Consider the following 20,870-nt stretch of genomic DNA (forward strand, 5'->3'; position numbering starts at 1 on the left):
CCAACAAGCCACCTGGTGAGACCTGCGCCGCCAAATCCTCCCTTTCTGACACAGGAGCACAGTGCCCCAGGCTGGGTTTGCTCTGAGGTTTCGGTTCGCAGGTCTGCAGGACCCCAAACTTCAGAACCCCAGGTGAAAAGTTCAGGCTGTTGGCCAGGGATTTGATCTATAGGACTCTGGATATTTCTAACAATCTAGGCAACAAAGAGGTCCACCAACAAATGTCATCCAACCACTGTCAGGGTCCAACACGCCTTTCCATCTCTCCCCTACCCAGGGTTCTGCTGTCCAACCGAAGCAAGTAACTTTAATAGGGGAAAAGATGCCAGGGCCGCACTCCCTGTCACCCCTGCCCCCTGGGGCCCATGGCCCATGTCACCTCCAGTTCGGATAGACAGTGGTACCCAGGCATGCATCACGAAGGCGGGAGCCTCCTGCAGCCTCAATGAGAAAATGAGCCACCAGGCAGGATTGAAACCTGTGCTTGGAGACAGGCTTCAGGTCACCAGGTGGCAGGTAGCTTTGAAGGCAGGAGCCGGTGCCCTTCCTAGGTAGTCCAGGGGGTGCCAAACAGGGGTCTGGATATTCTGGGGTTTTAAAACCCCAACTATTTTTGTCCTGGTTGGGGAACATGGCTTGCTGCTTATGGCACATCTCCACCCACTTCCTCATCTCTGAAAAAACTATCCACGTGTGTTATTACAGAGGCCATACGGCGCAGAAGAAAACACTGCACCAGGAGCACAAAGGCCTGGGTGCCAACTTCAGGCCTGACACCCACTAGCTGTATGTGACCCTGAGCAAGTCAGTTAACATCCCAGGGCCTTACTTCCTCATCTGACAAATGGGGGTAATAATACCTGAATCATCTACCTCATACTTTTTATAGTCCTTTAATGACTGAGTGTTCTCTCTCCTATGATGAACCTATAATTAAAAAAGTAAATGCAGCAGCAGACTCGTGTTAGGACAGGGCTTGTGTCTACTTGCACACGTGGGCACACACACAATCCTCGTCACGGTCACATCCGGATTCCTCCCTGCCCTGGTAGCTGGCAGTTTCCATTCTAGAGGGTAATCTGTGTCTTCTGCCCACACAGCCTGTGTGTCATGTTATAGGCTTCCCACGACACCCACATCATAGTGTGTGACATGACTGTTCAACCAGAAGGGAGTCCTCACTGATTCCCTAGGGCCTTCCTCCTCAAGCCCAGCGCTGGGATGGCCTGCGGGATCCAGGGCTCTGCTGTCGTGGGTTACGAACCAGTCTAGTCCCCTAGACCACCTCAGGGGCCTTAGAACCTACTATGGCACCAGAGAGGGCAACCAGAGCCCACTGCAACGGGCCAGTTCTGGGCATCCTCTGCTTTCAGTTGCAACCATAGCAGTGATTGCAAATACTGATACATTAAGTGCCAGGCCCTCCTCTTTTATTTTAAATACACTGACTTATCCTCAGCGCAACCTTGTTGTGACTCCCATATTATAAATGAGGAAACTGAGGCACAGGGAAGTAGAGAGATCAGGCCCAAGGTGGTATCAGCTTTTGGTGTAGCCATTCACATAAAAACTGCACAGCCGCTAACGCAAGGACGTGTGTTGGAAAAGAAAATGAACCTCAGGGCTGGAAACACAAAATGTTTACACAAGTATTGTTTAATCCGTTTGTGGAATTTGTCATCAGATAGTTTGGGCTCTGAACCTGGTAAAGGTGTTTCCGTGGCCGAGTGACGTGGCTGAACCTCTAGGTGGCCCCTCAGTTCCTGCATCCGCAGCACCTCCCAGGGTGGCCCTGGAGACGGAGGGCACACAGCAGGTGCTCAGGGGAAGGAGGGCCTTCTCAGAGGCTGCCAGCCTGGAGCGGGATGGGGGTGAGGAGCACCCAGGGCTTTCTGCAAAGGACTCTCAACGGAGAAGGGGCTCAACGGGACTAGAAGCACCTGATATTCCTGAACCACCTCTCTGGATGCCTGAAATTTTTTTTTTTGCGGTACGCGGGCCTCTCACTGTTGTGGCCTCTCCCGTTGCTGAGCACAGGCTCCGGACGCGCAGGCTCAGCGGCCATGGCTCACGGGCCCAGCCGCTCCACGGCATGTGGGATTTTCCCGGACCGGGGCACGAACCTGCGTCCCCTGCATCGGCAGGTGGACTCTCAACCACTGCGCCACCAGGGAAGCCCTGGATGCTTGAAATTTAAAACAAGATAAGTACATCACACGGCAGCCAGAGCAGGAGCGATACGTACGAACCGTCACCCAGGTCTTCAACAACAGTGTGTGTTTTCCAGCCTTACCGTTGGGGGCTTGAAGACAAGCCGGTCAGGTTCAAAGGCCCGTGTTGAGAAGGTGAGCCCCTGGGGGCGCCTGTGGAGCTCCACGCTCTCCTGACCGCGGTGCTGGGACCCCCAGGTAGGGGCAGCCAGGCCTCAGCCCAGGGAGGCCTGGCCCGCGGGCTGCCCCACGTCTCCTCCCTGCGACCCGCTCAGGCCCAGCCTCCAGGGCAGCATGTGCCACAGAAGCCACACTCAGATGGCACCGAGCCTGTGAGCGCTCTCCTCAAAGTTCAAAGCCAGGTGCCAACAGAAAAACCCGAGCTCTCTTGCCCCGCCCTGTCACGCTGGAAAAGTCACCAGGAAGCAGACTCAGGTGTTCTCCGATCCACCTGCCCGCGCCAGGTACACGAGCCAGAGCCCCTCCAGCGACTTCCACGAGGCTTTCCGCAGCCTCGTGAAGATCCCCGGCTGATGCCTGGATGCCTGCTGGGAAGGCAAGGCCAGGAGGGGATGAGGTGACCTCAGGGGACAGGAGCCCAGACCTCAGGTCCTGGACTCAAACTGCCTGTGACTTCGAATCGCTGAAAGGACCAAAGAAAACCACTCGATGGCCCGTGTTTCTCTTTCCCCATTTGCTGAACGAGGAGCAGGGGGAAGAGGGTTAGTGGTTCCTGGCCTGGCTGCACATCAGAATCATCTAATCAGAAGCACCTAAGAGAGCTTTTAAACGATACTGATACCCAAGCCCACCGACCAGTTACATCAGAATCTCTCATTCTCTGGGGAGGGGGCTTCCACACTGAGTGGAAGGAGATCCCCGGCATCCTGCTATGTGGCCGGCAGGGCCAGAAACACCCATGGCCACTTCCGGCTTTAATATCCCACCAGCCACACGCCATCGGAACTCGTTCAAAACCCTCCATTAGAGTCACCTGAGCCTTAACAATGCAGAGGAACATTTATGAAGCCCAGGGATGTCCCGACTGTGCCCCTGGCCAGCAAGAAAAAGAGAGGATGGGTGGTAATGAGCCCCAGCCAACTATGACCAGATTTCTGTCGTGTCACGTGGGAACTGGCTTCCAGCTCTGCTAGTAACTCGCCACGTGGCCACAGCCCATCTCCCCATCTTCCCCACCCCCACCCAATCCCCCTCCTTGCAGCTCTGGGCCTCCTCAGCCCAGCTTTCCACAGCTCCTGATGCCACCCTCTAACCCCCAGGCCTCCTGCCCTCTGAAGTCCAGGCAGGTACCAGGCGGCACTTGCTCTGGAAATGCCCCAGGCTAGGGTGTCTGTCATCTCTGCCACGGGGACTCTAGATCCTGGCTGAGGGCCTCAGCCCTTCCTGTGTGACACAAGCTACAGCAACCTCGAAGAACAGACCGAGACTGCGTCTGTGCTCAGGCTCGACTCAGATGCTCACAGTACGCTCTCAAACAGATCTGTAAACAAAAGACGCACATGGCAAAGCCGACAGCCACTTGTGGAAGACGGAAGATGACTTAAAAAAGGAGCGCAACACGTGACATTTCAACCGAAGAAAGAGATGTGTTCTCACAGCGGGCCGTGGCCCAGAAGCCTGCTTGGGGAGGAAGACGTTAACCCCTCCCCTTTGCGGCTGGCACAGAGGACTTCCTCGGGGTATTAATAGCCATCAGCTGTCCCCATGAAAGCCACAGATTCCCTTCCCAGGGAACAGCCACGGGCTCCAAAGGATAGTGAACTATGAACTACTTTAATGTGCTGAGTTGGCAGGATGGTGGGGAACATCTGCCTTCTCTCTTCTTAGGCAAAGGTTTATTCTGATTACTATCATCTATGTGATAAAAACACAAGGCAGACAAGAAAGCATCCAGGTTCCTGATTCTGCACAGTGGGCCAAGGTCTCCCTCACAGGGGCAGGGAAAGCTCATTCCCAGATGGAATATGACCCCTCCCCCAGTAACTGTTCACCAGCCCAAGGCAGGATATTAGTCTGGATGCCAGACCAGCGCCAAATCCAAGGAAAACCAAGCGTGCAGGGAACACTCCTGTCCTCTGCCTGGACAAGGGTCAAATTAGTTCATTTTAAAGCCTCAGCAGCTAACGGCTAATGGAGTGGGGCCTTTACAGGCCGGGCAGGGGTAAGTAAGGAGAAAGAAGAAGTGGCTCCATCAGCCCTCCGTCCAAGTCCAGACACTAAAATGGGAATAGTGGGCACTGTGCACCCTGACCTCTTCCACCACCTTCCCCCTCATCCTCCCCGGCTTCGTCAGGGGCAAGTCACCAACTGCTCTTCTAGACACATGTGATTCCAAGTCCAAAGCTGACATCAGTGACCTAGACCCAAAAGACCTCAAGAAGAAAGGGATGCTTCCATATATCCAGACAAAACTCTAATCCAGAAAGATACATGCACCCCTATGTTCATAGCAGCACTATTCACAATAGCCAAGAAGCAACCTAAATGTCCACTGACAGAGGAATGCATAAAGAAGACGTGGGGCTTCCCTGGTGGCGCAGTGGTTGAGAATCTGCCTGCTAATGCAGGGGACACGGGTTCGAGCCCTGGTCCGGGAGGATCCCACATGCCACAGAGCAACTAGGCCCGTGAGCCACAACTACTGAGCCTGCGCGTCTGGAGCCTGTGCTCTGCAACAAGAGAGGCCGCGATAGTGAGAGGCCCACACACCGCGATGAAGAGTGGCCCCCGCTCGCCACAACTAGAGAAAGCCCTCGCACAGAAACGAAGATGCAACACAGCAAAAATAAATTAATTAATAAACTCCTAAAAAAAAAGATGTGGTACAAATATACAACGGAATACTACTCAGCCATGAAAAAGAATGAAATAATGCCATTTTCAGCAACATGGATGTGACTAGAGATTATCATACTAAGTGAAGTAAGTCAGAAAGAGAAAGACAAATACCATATGATATCACTTACATGTGGAATCTAAAATATGACACAAATGAACCTATCTGTGAAACAGAAACAGACTCACAGACAGAGAACAGACTTGTGGTTGCCAAGGCGGGGAGGTGGAGTGGGAGATCGGGGTCAGCAGATGTAAGCTATTACATATGGAATGGATAAACAACAAGGTTCTACTGTATAGCACCAGGAACCATATTCAGTATCCTGTGATAAGCCATAATGGAATAGAATATAAAAAATGAGTGTGTGTGTGTGTGTGTGTGTGTGTACAACTGAATCACTTTGCTATACAGCAGTAATTAACACAGCATTGTAAATCAACTATACTTCAGTAAAAAAAAAAATAAATGAAGTTCATTGAGCATCAAAAAAAAAAGAAAAAAAAGAAAGGGATGCTTCTGTTTCTGACAGTTTAATCACAGTTTGATTTAGCCATGAACTGCTGAGAAGTCCTCATACCCTAGGACTACCCACCACCAAAAGGAGTATCTTGGCTCTCCAGGCTTAAGACTAAGTGCTTCAATGTGGAAAACCCCCATGCTGACTGCAAGCGAAAAGGTTTTTTCTTTAAAACAAAAAAAAAAAAAAAAAAGAAGGAGTTTAAAAAAAAAATGGAAAGGAAAGAAATGCTGAGTGATTCTGCTCAGCTAGCCATGTATGGTCATTTAGCCACTAAGTGGGAAAGACCCACCACTTTTAAAGCCGGGCCTGAGGTTCCACACCCTGTATGATTAACATCACGGACATTCTTATTGGATGCCCTCTTCATTCCTTCAGAAAATACTTGAGACCAGCATCTGGCACACGGCCATACGTTCCACAAAAACCTTCTATCCTCCTCTCAATTCATGCTCCTAGCATCTCCACCTCATTACCATATTAGAGAGGGTGGGGACCCATCTAATTCAGTGCAATGCCCAAATCACGTCTCATGCTCTATGCTAAATGCAGAGATGACACAGCTGGCACCTCAGCTGTATCAGTGTTAACTTAAGCCCCAACTGTACAACCTTGGGCTGGAGCACCCAGCAGTCCAACTTCTTGGTTTTCTAACTGGCTGTTCCAAGTCCACACTGCTGGAACCTAGGAGGTAACAGCCCACGGTCACACCCACCGCATCCTCCTAAAGCTGTCCCCGAAGCCACCTTCCAGGTTCCACACGCAAAAAGCCAACAGCTGGTCTCATTCTATTCCCAGAGCCTGAACGAGTTAGAAACAAACACAAAATCCCAAACAATACAGAAAATCCTCAGGTCCATAGAATGGAGTGGAAACATCCTATTATACTTCCTTTGCCTGCATCACAGGTGCACCTATCTGAATGAGAAAATGGAGAGAACAAGGGCCTCCAGAAGGAAAAAGTGTGGGTTCAGTCCCTTTTTGGGTAAAATTATGGTAGGATACACATAACAGAAAGACCACATAAAATACACATTAACATTTACCATCTTAACCAATTTTAAGTGTACAATTCAGTAGTGTTAAGTGCATTCACACTGTTGTACCAATCTTCAGAATTCCTTTCCTCTGGCAAAACTCAACTCCATCCCATTAAACACTTAATTCCCCATTCCCAGCATCCTTTCCCCCAGCCCCTGGCAACCACCATTATACTTTCTGTCTCTCTCAATCTGACTACTCTATAAGTACCTCATGTAAGTGGAGCCTTACAGTATTTGTCTTTATGTGACTGGTTCATGTCACTCAGCATAATGTCCTCATGGTTCATCTATGTTGGAGCATGTGTCAGAATCTCCTTTTTTAAGGCTGAATAATATTCCATTGTATGCATGTACCACATTTTCTTAATCCATTCATCCACAGATGGACACTTGTGCTGCTTCCACCTTTGGCTTCTGTGAATAACACCATGAAAGTGGGTGTAGTGCCTTGATTTTTAAAAGTCAAAGATGATTTCCAAATCAAGCAGCTTCCTAAAAGACCAAAAGTCAAGTTCTCCTGAGCATACCATATTCTTCCTTTCGTATTTATTTCTGGTCTACTCTAGAATAAAGTCTAGCTACCTCTTCTCACACATTCTAAACTGTTTCCAACCACAGCTGAACGTACACTTGGATTTCAAAGCCACACGATGAACACACCCCCAACTCCATCTGTCTGCTCCCAAACCTCTGGGATCTCTCAGGGTGGCAGCCACTGAGCCACCACAACAGCTGCTCCAGCTCACCCTGTTCCCACCAACCTGGCCGTCTCCAGGAGTTCAAGCTCTCCCTTCCTGAGACTGCACCTAGGAGGAGTTCAAACACACCCTGGAATTTAAATGACCTATGAACTTAGGCACTGGATCACCCCTTCCCAAATGTGTCCCCCCATTCCACCCCCAAAACCAAACCCAGTAACTTTGGAGCTGGGGATGGTTATGGACACGGAGCTCTGAGGTCCTGACTTTGACCTTCCAGAGCAAGGGAGAAAACCTCGATCAGAACCAGAGAAGAATACTTCCAAAGGGAAAGAACAGAGGAAGGCTTCACTGGTCCCACTTCCAGTTACTTTCTGTTTAAAAAGCACGAGATTAAAAGGCTTATCAAAGCGGCTTTGCCTTTAGAAATCAATTTATCCCACCTTTTGAACCCCAGGGTCAATAAAGACCCAGAATTTCAGTACAGGCCACGCATTAAAGTAAGAACATTTGAGAGTCCAGCCCATCACATAAACGTGCCCCAGGGAGGACCCTCGGCCCAGGCGGGCACGGTTGGGCCAGTCACGTCTGCTTCTTTCGGACCCAGTTCACGGGATGGAAGCCGGTATTAGGGCAGCCCATCAGCTGGCATTTACTGTGCTCCTAGACCCTGGGAGAGCAAAGGTCGCCAAAGTCCCTGCCCTGAGGGAGCCCGCAAACTCCTGCAGGACCCAGAGAAAGCAGATGAGAGCTGAAAAGTGTGATGACGGTGATAATGAAAATAATTAAACTCAGGTTCAGAGCATCTGCGTGGGCTTCACAGACGCAGACCAAGGGAAGGTGCGCCGGCGGGAGAAGTGCCCAGGCACGATGCCTGAGTGCAGAGGACGGGGCAGCACAGACAGCACTGCAGCCCAGGAACCAGCACAGTCCACCCCCACCAGCTCCAGCTCTACAGCAGCACCAAGCCAAGGCAGCTCACACGCAGGCGCCCTCTCCGAACTGTCATGACCCAGGGCTTCGAGTTTGGTTGTTATCCCCACTGGACAAAGGAGGAAACGACGTGGAGGGGTCGGGCTGCTGGCCCCGGGTCAGAGCGCCGTGTGTGGTGTCGCCGTGTGTGGTGTCGCCGTGTGTGGTGTCGCCGTGTGTGGTGTCTGGTAGGTGAGGGGGTTCCCACTTGTGCGGGAGGAGAAGGAGCCCCTGGAGGGGCTGCGGGGCGGGGAGGGGTGACAGACACAGCTGCCGGCTGTTTCCAGAATGATGGCGAGGACACTGGCCTGAGGCTCCCCTGGGACGCAGGTGAGGGGCTGACAAGGTAAAGGCAGCCTGAGAGCAGTTTCCCTCCCAAAGGAAGAAACCAGGGTAATGGTAGGTGAGAAGAGAAGCTGGACAGACCCGAGCGCGGCCATCCTCCCAGGCAACCCACACCTCAGTCCTCCTCTGCTTTCCTCTAAAAGTCTGGACAAGCTTCAGTCTCAGGTGGCTCAAGGAGAGCGTGGAGTCATCAGAAACCACCATTTCTTCTTCTGGCATCTCAAGCTTGGGACATGCACAGCTGAGACTCAGTCCATTCGCCTTGGAAAAATCCAATTTTGTAAGCTCTACTCTGTAACATTTAAACGTCACAAATTCTCATCCGAACAATGGGGGGAGGAAGGTGTTTAGAAGACCAACTTAGCACAGAAATGCCAAAACTGCTTTAGAGTTTCTGATGTCTTAAGCAACCATAATTCCACAGTGTAAAGGGAAATCGACTTTTCTGACTGGTTCCAAGAACAGGAGGACCACCTGTTTGGTGACCGTGGTTTGGAAAAGGAGGCATTTATTTTTAAAGTTTCAAAGTCATTAAGCCTAAACACTGGCAAGCTCAGGGGAGCCAAGCCGGCTAGACTAAGTTGAAAACAATCAATTTAACTTCCACCCCCCAGGGACCGAGCCTCCCGGGTACCTGACATATGGCATCTCCATCAACAAAGCAAACACCACGTGAAAAGCCTGCAGGTTGGCGTGAAAGCCGCGGGGGACCCCTGTAAGAGTGGGATTCAAAGGCTCCGGTCTTCCCCTCACCCCACGGCACTGCATCTCCATCCTGGTTTGCCCCCCTGGACCCCCTTAACAGTCAGGTCCTGAGTCCCTGACATGTGTCAGGCACTCAAGGGACAGAGAATGAATAAAGGAGGGCCCTGTGCTCCAGTTATTCAACTGTCTAGAAATGGGGAAGGAATCGAGGACTTTTATAGGGTTATTTTAGCCTGGAGATAGATCCTGGGCCCGGGCCAGTAATATGTTCCCTGAGTGCAATGACGTTATTCTCTGACTTACTGATTCCACTGAGTCACGGCTTCTGTGGCCCTGTATCTTGTCACTAGCACACGCTGACTGGTGGCAGGCATGTTTCCACGCTGGTGCGGTAAGAGGCGAACAGAGGCAGAGATGCGGTACCTACTTTTAAGGCGTGTCACTGCTGGTGGGAGAGAGACATTCATGAGGCTGCCAAGAGATAATGTGCCTCAGACAGTCAGTTCACTGGAAGCAAACAGTATGCTTTAAATTAAAAATTCATATAGGAGAAAAATGTGTAGGGCAAGAGTCAAGCACGTATGCGCACGCGTATTGGACTAATCCAAGTATATCAGAGTGTAACCTCTGGAAGGGCCCCTCCATGATCCGATCACTAACAAACGAAGGAAGCGCAGCCCAGAGTGGCGGGTCTCTGTGACGACCCCCCACCTCTGCTAGACTGGTGGGCATCTTAGCACTGCCAGCATGAACCTGTCCAAGGCCCTTCCTTAACCCTCGCTGCAATGCTGGAGGCAGGCACTATTAATATCCCCACTTTTTGGACAAGAGAGACTCTCAGAGGTGAAATTACCCAAGGCCACAACTCTGAGAGGTGGGCTCAGTGGAGCCCACGACTCCACCTTCTGCCTCTGCAGACAAAGGAGCTTGCAGCTGCTTTTCCTCCTCTCTTCCTATTTGCACCTGGTGTGCATCTCCCGTGTCCCCGGTCCTCCACCTACACAAGCGACGTGGCCCCTCCATCTGCAGAGCGTGAACGCACGGGAGCAGCCCCGCAAAGTCAGCCTGGGAGGACGAGTTTGCGCTATTACTGTTCTTCACTGACTCAGAAACTAGGCAGTGTTTCACCTGAGCCCCACACGACCGGTAACATGGTGTTACCCACATTTTAGAGGTGAAATCAAATGATGCACCCCAAGTCACATGGTTAGGAACAGTGACACACAAGTTTCTAGACCCTTGAAAAAGTGAAATGACTCGCCCTTACTTGTGCCCTCTCCCCTTCCATCTTGTTCTTCCTCCTCTGGCTTCACCTTCCTGACCTTCTAGGGCACTGGAGAAGCGACCCCACAGAGCTAGCTCAGCCTCTTCCACTGGGCGGCGGCTAAGCGCCTACCCCGAGCTGAGAAAGCAAACCTGACTTCTCCCTGCAGAGCTGGAGCCGATGCCAGGGCCAGCCCGGGGGGTGGGGGGCAGCTATGGGGGGCAACGCAAGGCTCCTCCCCGAAGGTACACCGTACCCCCCTTTTCCCACGGAGAGTGGCCCCATATTCAGAGCACCATCCCTCTTCCCTTAACCTGCTGAAACCCAATCCCAAACCAATGGAACCCTCGCGGCATTCAGCTGACAGCCTCTTTACCCTCCTGAAGCCTCCACCTCCTCTCAAAACTTCACACTCAGAATTGGGGGTACAAGCTGTGGCCTCTCCAACAATCCCAGCTGAGCCCACCAGCTTAAGACAAGCGCTTCCTCATCCTCATTACTTTGTCATTCTCATTACTAGAGAAATAAGACTGAAGTTATATCGTAAAGGACCGAGGTCCTGAATGCCACGGCAAAGCAGCAGAGAAACTGCCTTTCCACAAAGAACAGTTGAGTAAGAGAAACTGTTACTAGCCCTGGACGCGAGCCACGCAGCCGGCTTTATGGAGGGCAAAGCCTGCCCAGGCAAGTTCTCCCATGAGTCCCTCTCACAAACCAGTTATAATATCAAACACGCTGATCTTGGCATTTAACACCAAAACCCAAGGCAAGGGAGAGACTCTTTTTCTTTTTAAAAACTTGAGAAATCCATTTCCCTCCTTTTTGTTACAAAAGGAATTGGGTGCAAGGACCTTCCAGGAAGGGCTCGAAAACTTAACACTTTAAACGAATGGCCATGGATTAAGAGAACAGTTGAGCAGAAGATAAAAAAGTAAACACATGGCGAGAGAACATGTATCAGAAACACTGAGGAAGTCCAGATCTGTAAACGTGAGGTCTTAGGGCCAACTGTGTACTGCGCATCTGGGCTCAGCTCCGTGTAGAAGAGACCAAAGCGAGGCGGCAGCCCACGGGGGCCTCGGGGGCCATCCCGGGTACAAAGGGAAGACTCCAAGTGAAAGCTGCTTCCTTTCCTTCAAGGCAAAGGAGAGCCTGGCCGCTCAGAGAGAGCAGGGAAACCCCCAGCAATTCAAGGTCTGGACTCAGGGCCAGGAGGAGGAGCCCAGAGAGACCAGAAAGATTCTGTCAACAGCTGTGCATGCGCACGCACACACACACACACACGCACGCACACACACACCCCACCTCCCACCCCCCACCCCCCCAACACCGGGTCTCTGGGCCTTAAGCCGCCAGGGCCTGGTCAAATTCTGGCTCCGCTAATTACATCAGACCCACTTTCACGCCTCCCCACCCTCTGCAATTAGCCCTGATTCTCTGCTTCCTGCTGCTCTGGGGGGTGCAGCAGGGTGAAGTCTGAGGCCAGCTGCTGTCCCACCCACTGCCCAACCCCGGAAGTGCTGGTTTCAGGAGGCGCCTGAAGCAATCTAGCCCCTTCCTCTGGGGCTCCCGGCTGGTGTGAAATCTGGTTGATAAGGGGGAGCCCAAGCAGGAGACCCCGGGGAGGCAGCACTCCCAGCCTGGCCCACCAGACGAGGCTTCGGGCTCAGGACCCATCCCACACTGGTGCAGATATCCTGAACGGCCTTGACCACCTTCACAGAACAGCTGGTCTGCCCACAGCAAGCCATCTCCCTACATGACTTCAGAACGCTTCATTTTTAGACGTTTCCCCAAGCAGCCGATGACCAAGAAAACTTGCAGCCCCCTGGGGCTTCCGCACCTTACTCCACGAGCCTCACTTTCCTAATCTGTAAAACAGGGACAGCAGCTTCTTCCTCACCGTGGCAGGGCTGAAAGCTCCTAGCATAATGCGTGGCTTACGGCAGGCACCCAGTTGTCTCCTCTCAGCCTTTTGACTGGGGCACAGAGCTGGGTCCCAAAGTTCCTGCTTACTATTCAATACGCCTCCATAGCATTTCTTCTGAAAACAGAAAAAAGAAACCAAGTCCAACTGGCACTTGGTCTCACATCTTGCAGAAACCAACCTGCCTCTGGAAAGGTGTGGGACTGAGTGGCCCATGACCAGGTGTCCAAAGCCCTGTCCGCTCCATCCTTGGCCAGCACGACAGGGAGGGTCACAGGTCAGGACTAAACGCCTTCTGCCTAGTGTGGACAAAGAGAATTCGGGTGGCCCTGAAAGCTGCCACCCTGCTGCAGCCCGCCTCCAGATCCTGTCGGGCTGACCTGGAGCCACTGCCACTCAACCCCATTGGGCTCTGCCCTGAAGCCTGGGGGGCAAGCACCCTGCTGCAGGGCTCAGCTCTCCCGGGCCTGAGAAAGCACTTTATCCTCCCCCAGATGTTCGCTCTGGGTGGGGCACCTAGCAAGCTGCCGTCCACGGCCCCGCGTGGCCAGTACCGCTCTCTCCTCTGCGCCTGCTTTGGTCCAGGCCGCCACGCCCTGCCCTGACTCCCCTCTCTCTCCTGACACCAATCCAGTCTCAAGACGGGTGTCAAGAGTTTTCTGTTTTAAACTTTCTTCTTTAAAAATGCTATAAAGACTCCCAAGTCCTTCAGGATGAAGTTCAAATTCATTAGCATGGCATCCGCCCTCTGGAACCTCCATATCCTTTCGAGCCTCACCATCACCACTCCTCACAGAAGCCCCAAGCTCTAGCCACTCAGAGGTGACAGCCTGCTGGCTGCTTTATGTCTCTACGTTTTGCAGGTTTTGCTCTCCCATGCACCCCATTTTCTGCCAGTCTAGCTCCCTACCCATCCTTCAGGACTCAGGCCAAGCGTCACCCCCTTCAGAAAGCTCTCTGTGAGCTTCGCCCCTTCCCAGGCTGGGAAACTCCCTCCTGTGTCCCGTGACGTCCGTGTCCTGTGCACACACAGGTGTTTTAGCAGCTGGTCTACCTGCTCCATCTCCCACCCCACAAGACACAGCATCTCAGGCATGGAGACTGGCCTTAAGAACAAGGAGGGGGGGGGACAGAGAAGTGGGTGAGCCCCGGCAGGGCCACCAGGGCTTCCTCATCCCACACTTCATCACCCTACGCTAGAGAGAATGGGGGACGGGAAGCAAGAAGAAGGGAAGGGGAAAGGTGGGGTACACACAGACCACCGCCCTCCCCAGCCTCACCTCCCAACTCAGTCTGGAAGGCTTTCTCTTGAACTTTAGACTGAGACCATTCACAGGGAAGTCGGTAATCTCCTGGGTCAAGTCCGCGGCAGACGAAGGCTCCCACTGCTGATATGGGGATGGGGCACAGGACCCCCTCTGATGAAGGCCTCCCGGTCCTAAGGCCGGACCACCCCGCCTCACTGCTGTGTTCGGTCACCACGCCACAACCCCGCTGGAGATTCCAAACCAGGATCCAGTGACCCACCAACTCAAGGTAGTTCGCCCAGATGTATGGTAAAAATAATCTCAGACCTTCATCCACGTGGCAGAGACACAGAAAACTTCAGTATTCAGTGGCAACACAGAATACGTCATTGTAACAGGTACCATCACAATGGGTGAAGGGCACAAAGGTGCAATTCAGTAAAGAAAAATAAAAGGCCTGTAAAGAAGGTAGTTTTGGCAATAAGTAGCAAAAGTCCTCCAAGTGTTCATGCCCTTTGACGCAGGAATTCCATGCTAGGAATTTATCCTAGGAACATAAAAACAGTTGTTGAAAGATTTATGGACCAAGTATGTTCATGGGGTATTGTTTATAATTCTAAGACAGAAATAACTCAGTATCAATGATAGTGGTACAGCCACATAATGAAGTGCCATGTAGACACTAAAACTCATATTATGAAAGAATATTTAATGACATGGGAAAATCCTCAGTACACAGTAAATGAAAATAAAGGTTACATATAACCCACACCTTGAAACACATGTAGTAACAGACGCAAAGTCAGGAAGCATAAATACTAAAATGTTAACAATGGTATGCCTAGGTGATGAGATAGTGGGCAGATATAATTTTCTTTATATTTCCCAATCTGCAATCAGAAATTATAATCATTGCAAGAGGGAAGAGATATGGGGACATATGTGTAACTCATTCACTTTATTATAAAGCAGAAACTAACACACCATTGTAAAGCAATTATACTCCAATAAAGATGTTAAAAAAAAAGTTAAAAAGATCTTATAATCAAAAACATTACCTTTAATTTCCTCAGAACATAGATATAAGCTACAACAAGAATACCCATCTCACAGCCTTACTCTTCAACCTTTAAAGAGTGGACAAAGTAATTTCTCCCCTACAAATTCAATACACTGTATTACTCATAAAGCAAAAGCCACTGGTACCTGTAGACAGGGCCTGAGCAGACTCTAAGTTCCCTTGAACCCTGTCTCTATCCACCAAAGCAAAGCACATCACACCCACCTAAGGAGACATCACTTTACCTAAAAACCCTGAGGCTACACGAATGAGACAGTTTACTTTGTTCCCACCAACAATGTCAAATACACATTTCCTTCTGTTCTTACTTTTGACAAGTCTTTCAAACTGAATGCGCACATTCCTAAAGATAATTCTAACTTTCAGTAGTCAGCCCATGGTTATCTAATACAAATGCCACAGAAAGCTGACAGATCTCAAAAGCAAAAGCAAGGATGAGTGGACAAGAGGTACAGGCAGTATATGGAGGTTTTATCTGAAGAGATGACATAAAACAATACGTATACGCACACAGGTTGACAACAGCAGTACCTCCAGGGAGGGAGGGAAGGGTAACTGGATGCAGTAGACGCACACTGGGGACTTCAATCAGAAAAAAGATTCTTGAAAGAGAGGTCTGAAGCAAATATGAAAAATATTCACATATGTTCCTATTTATTTTGAGCAGATACACAGGTGTTCATTATAACCATTTGTACTGTTTTATTTTTAATTTTTCAAAGCAATGAAGGAAAAAAGAGATTATAGAAGATAGGACAACCCTGAACTGTTTCTTCTGCTGAGAAGAAACTATTCTGAGACAAAGAACAATATTCTGGGTCTATAGCCTTCCAACCATGTGAGAAACCAGAAGAGCCGAGTTCCAGGCACTCGTAATACAGAACCACAGAGCTTCCTCGAGGTCACCTGAAACTCTAAATGTTGGTGGTCTCTGGCCATTATGCGACTGTGGAATTTCAGAACCACAAGGGCCCACCCTTTTTCGGATAGATGAGAACTCAGGAGGCCCACAGAAGGAAAGCTGCCTGTCCCAGTGCTTGGCCAGCGAGGGGAGATGCTCAGAGAAACTCAGCCAATTTCCCATTTCAGAGTCAGTCCTGCAGGCGGGTCCCTACATGCACCTGAGGGTCCCGATTTCAGGATCGATATCCATGTGTGAGTCAACAATGAAGACTTACATCTCCACCAACACACACTGCACTTGTCCAGGCCGCTGTGTGAAGTGCTTCGCACCAGCAGAAAGCCAAAGAAACCTCAGAAACTTCACATGACAATTAGGCTCTAAGAGTCGTGAGAAGGAGCTAGATCACAGGTGTCCAGGACAGAGGACGGCAGTTGACACCATGAGCAACCCCCCAAGGATAAACATATATCAGCCATCTGCTGCACCGGGGATTTCTGCATATACTACTAGCCTTATTTTCCTACTGATTCCACGATCAAATGAACATGCATTCAATATCCACACTCAAGGCTCTGAATGTCAACAATGAACCATTCTATAAATCCAAATTTTAACTGAAAAGGACTCAGATGGAAAAGAGTTTGGCTGTTGAGTGAGTAAAACAAGCCTCATGTGGACTTCCCTGGTGGTCCAGTGGGTAAGACTCCACGCTCCCAATGCAGGGGGCCCAGATTCGATCCCTGGTTGGGGAACTAGATCCCTGCATGCCACAACAAAGGGTCCGCATGCCCCAACGAAGATCCGGCACAGCCAAAATAAATAAATAAGTAAAAATAAATCTTAAAAAAAAAAAGAAGTGAATTGAGGGACCAATTTAAAAAAAAAAAAAAAAACAAGCCTCATGTGATGCTGGGCTCAACGCTAACCAGCCAGGCGGCTCAAAGCAGCGTGCAGCTCTGGCCCAGGCCCGCCTTTCCTCCAGGCCTCTCCGCAGGTGTCCCATTTGTGGATGCTCATTCTGATCAGCCTTTCCTTCCTTAAATTCACAGACTGAACTGGGAGCTCTTCCCAAGGTCCTGTCCAACTCTGGCTTCCTCTCCCCCCTCCCAGCAACTCCCTCAGTGACACCTATTCCCTCCGGTCACCTTCTCATCTTTGCAACCTCTCTCCTCAGAGCCTCTCCTCTTCCCGTCCTGGGGCAGATGAGATGTGTGTCCACTGTATGTGACGGAGAGGAGTTACCTGGTGAGAACTGAGCCCTCTCCGCCCCAGGAGACCTGGCTGAAGGTGCCCCTCCTAGACATCACTAGAAATGCTCTAACCCAATAGTTCCCACGAATGTGCATCAGAATCACCTGGAGGGCTTGTTAAGATGCAGACTACTGGACCTCCACAGCAGGTCTGGGGGAGGGGCCTGACAACCTGCATCTCTAACAAGTTCCCAGGTGATGCTGATGCTGCTGGTCTGGGGACCACACTTTGAGAACCACCTCTCTATCTCCAGCCTGCTGATTCCCCATCCTGTCGGAAGGATGTTAAGACTCAAACAGCTGGGGAACTTCTGAAAATGCCGATTCCAGGCGCCAACCCCAGAAGAGTTCGAGCAGCAGGTCAGAGGGAGGCCCGAGACACTAGTGGTCAGACTGAGCCTGGCCCTGCTGGCTCTCACCCACTGCCTGTCCTTTGCCCCAGAAAAATGTCAAGGACCTTTTCTGTCTCCACAGCTTTTCAGGGGCAAAACTCGAGCTTCCTTGTGAAAGAAGCCCATGCTATTCACGAGAGGCCCCTGTCCCTGCTGACTGTCCCTGCCCCACGTGCCTCAGAAAAGAAGGGGACAGCCTGGGGGCGGCCAGACCACTGTTTTGCAAACAAGACCCGGGGCTGGACTCCATGACCTTGGTGTGTCTACTGAAAAGCCATGGCAAGAGGAAGTCCCCGTCCCAAAGGGGTGACCTCCCACCCTCCCCAGCCACCCCAGCCAGAGTAAGAACCACGTTTGTCTCACTTCACCCCAAGCCCTTACAACCTGCAGGGTCTCTCTCACAAGGGGATGCTGGGCAGTACTTCTTTTGGAAAACTTCCTTGAATGTCCCTTTACAATAATAACCAATTATTGTTATTGTATGTTTATGCTACAATTGTCAGGTGGTAAGGAAAACAGGCAGGGTATGCAATTGTATATATGGCCCGACCGCAACGGTGTAAAACAAAAACTATTCAGGCATCTGTCATACAGAGTGAAGTCAGTCAGAAAGAGAAAAACAACTACCGTAGGCTAACACATACATATGGAATCTTAAAAAAAAAAAAAAAAGGTCATGAAGAACCTAGGGGCAGGACAGGAATAAAGATGCAGATGTAGAGAATGGACCTAAGGACACGGGGAGGGGGAGGGGTAAGCTGTGACAAAGTGAGAGAGTGGCATGGACATATATACACTACCAAATGTAAAATAGATAGCTAGTGGGAAGCAGCCGCATAGCACAGGGAGATCAGCTCGGTGCTTTGTGACCACGTAGAGGGGTGGGATAGGGAGGGTGGGAGGGAGACGCAAGAGGGAGGGGATATGGGGATATATGTATAACTGATTCACTGTTATAAAGCAGAAACTAACACACCATTGTAAAGCAATTATACTCCAATAAAGATGTTAAAAACAAAAAAAACTATTCACACAAAAACTGGAAGGAAGCTCTAAAAATGTTAATAGTGATTGTCTCTGGGTGGTGGGGTTATGAGTGGTTCTTTTCTTCTTGCTACTTGTTTGTTTTCTAAGCTGTTTATTAAGAGCACATATTACTTATATAACCAGAACTAAACTTTATTTTATTATAAGTTGGGAGGAAAAAATACACAACAGAACACTGCCCACACCTAAGCTGTGTCAGCCCAAAGGGCAGTGTCCTGCCAGCTTCCTCCAAGTGAGCAGGGCTGGCTGAGGGTCAGGAACGGCTCATGGCCTTTAGCAAGTGCTTTCAGCAAACATTTGCTCCAGGTTGGAGCTGAGGCTGCCAATACACAGCAGCCCTGCCCTCAAAGAGCTAAAGCGCAGAAACAGAACAAGGATGCAGGGTCCTCTTTTCTACCCATAAGTCTTTCTGGGCCCTGAGAATGGACTAGTGATCGCTTCCTTCCCGTGACTGTCTCCCATCTTCTGGAACTCGGCACAGTGCCCTAAGAGGGGCACGTTACCTCCAAGCAGAGGGTCTCAGGCCCTTTGGCCGGCCCAGACTGGACTGTCAGAGCTGCTGAGTGCCACCAGCATGTGTCCTACTGGGCCGCCAAGCCCAGAGGGCAGCACCTGCCAGGCCAAACAGCTTGCAGCAAGCACCTGACTGTTCCATGCTGCGTACAGAGCCAGAAACCTCACCTCCACCCCAGTGCTGGCAGGGAGGGTTACCACCTCCCAGCCACACCTGGGGCAGGAGACTCACCTGTCCAGAGTTAGGGGTCTTGTCTCCAACTATTAGCACCACCTGCTTCCCCTGGCACTTAGCACACAGCATCGAAAGCACTGCTTACCATGAATGGTGCCTGCAGCCAGAGATCAAGCCCCGAGTAGCTGCTAAACAATCACCATGGCCACCAGGCAGCCCCCTCCACACCCAGGCCCAAGTTCACTGACAGCACCCGTTTCCCCTGACTATGGCTGTCATGAGGGAAGCACTAGTTGGGACCCACCTGCTGACAGCACGCCCAGCCCTGACAGGGGCTCTCCTCAGCAAGGAAACAAACCCCCATCACCCCTATAGATCCAGTTCTCACAGGGCTCTCCCTCACCCCCGGACCCCTCCTCAGCACAGCTGGCATCTGTTACTAAAGCATGGGCCTGGTGCTAAGCCTCCCAAAGGCCGCCTGGAGTGTCCACAGTGCTGTGCCACCAACGGGCCATGGAATGAGCACAAGGGGCTTGCTGAATTGGCCACACAAGCAAATCATCCCAGCACCCCAAGCCCCCTCTCATGTACCCCAACCCCAGTGGGAGGAAAATGGAAATAATCATCTCAGAAAACCCAAGACACTGTCCACTCCCTCCTTTTCCCTCCTTTTTTTCAAATCCAGCAGCAACCACAGCCCTCTGCAGTAACTGGACCCAGCACCCAGTCCAATGCCACAATGCAAACTCCACCTGGCCGCCTGGCCAGTGACCTCAGAACCAGCACCACTGCATGAGGGCAGAGAGGGAAGCCACAGCTGGGTGGAGGGCTTCCTCCTGGTGACAGGGACCTCATGACTCTGAAGATGCTCCCAGGCCCCAGAACCAAGACTAAGTTACAGCCCCGGAAGCTGAGTGCTGGGGGAGGCCTCAGAGGCAGAGGGCTCAGTGAAACCCCAGTATGAATCTGGAAGGGACTGGTTCTTGAGCAGTGATTCTCAAACTGTGTTCCCTGGGGTCGTGGGAACCCACAGAGATGCCCTGGAGAAAGAGGGGCTGAGCCGAGGGCTCAGAGTCCCCCAGCCCTCAAGTCAATCAGAGTTACTAGGGCTTCACCTGGGGACTCAAGAAAATCATACGGGGGAAAAAGTTTCACTGCTGAGTTTGACAATCAGGGCTCTGAGGTGCAAAGTTTAAATCTGCTTCCCATCAATGCCGGCTATCTAAAGACCATGAACATCATCCAAGATTCTCACCCAACCTTCCCGAGGCTGGGATGGGGATTTTCACAGCCCTTCCCCCTTTGGGCCCTCTTGTCTGACCCACCGACTACCTGCTAATGGGATATGGGGAGCATTTCACAAGCAGACATCCCATACTGTGAACCCGGCGCTCCTGTCTGCCAGCTGGGAGCTCACTGATTATACATTTGGCCTGAACATAACCCTTCTGTGGTCCCTTCTCTCCCTCAACCCTTTGAATCACTCCTGTACAGACTCACGGAGCTGTGGGTGACAACCGTGTCGGGATGCCCCTCCCAGAGCCCGTGCCAGCCAGTCTCCACTCAACTGTGTGCTTGGGCCATGGCTGCGAACCAAGGCTCGCCTCTGGGGCCCTCACAGCACCAGGCACGATGCTTTGCACACGGCTCAAAGAACATTCCCTGGACAAAGTAGAGCCATCCCACCTCTGACCCTTCTCACAATGCCAAAAAAAGGGAT

The 20,870-nt window shown here is 51.1% G+C and overlaps 1 protein-coding gene across 2 annotated transcripts in view; it reads right to left on the bottom strand.

Moving 5' to 3' along the window:
* CCDC88C (coiled-coil domain containing 88C) overlaps positions 1-20,870 on the bottom strand; it is a gene marked incomplete at its 5' end in the record, with an annotated part of 125,924 nt that overhangs the window by 96,854 nt on the left and 8,200 nt on the right. The gene's annotated exons all lie outside the window — the stretch shown is intronic.

Source organism: Hyperoodon ampullatus (genome assembly GCF_949752795.1).
Source record: "Hyperoodon ampullatus genome assembly, chromosome: 3".
NCBI lineage: Eukaryota > Metazoa > Chordata > Mammalia > Artiodactyla > Ziphiidae > Hyperoodon > Hyperoodon ampullatus.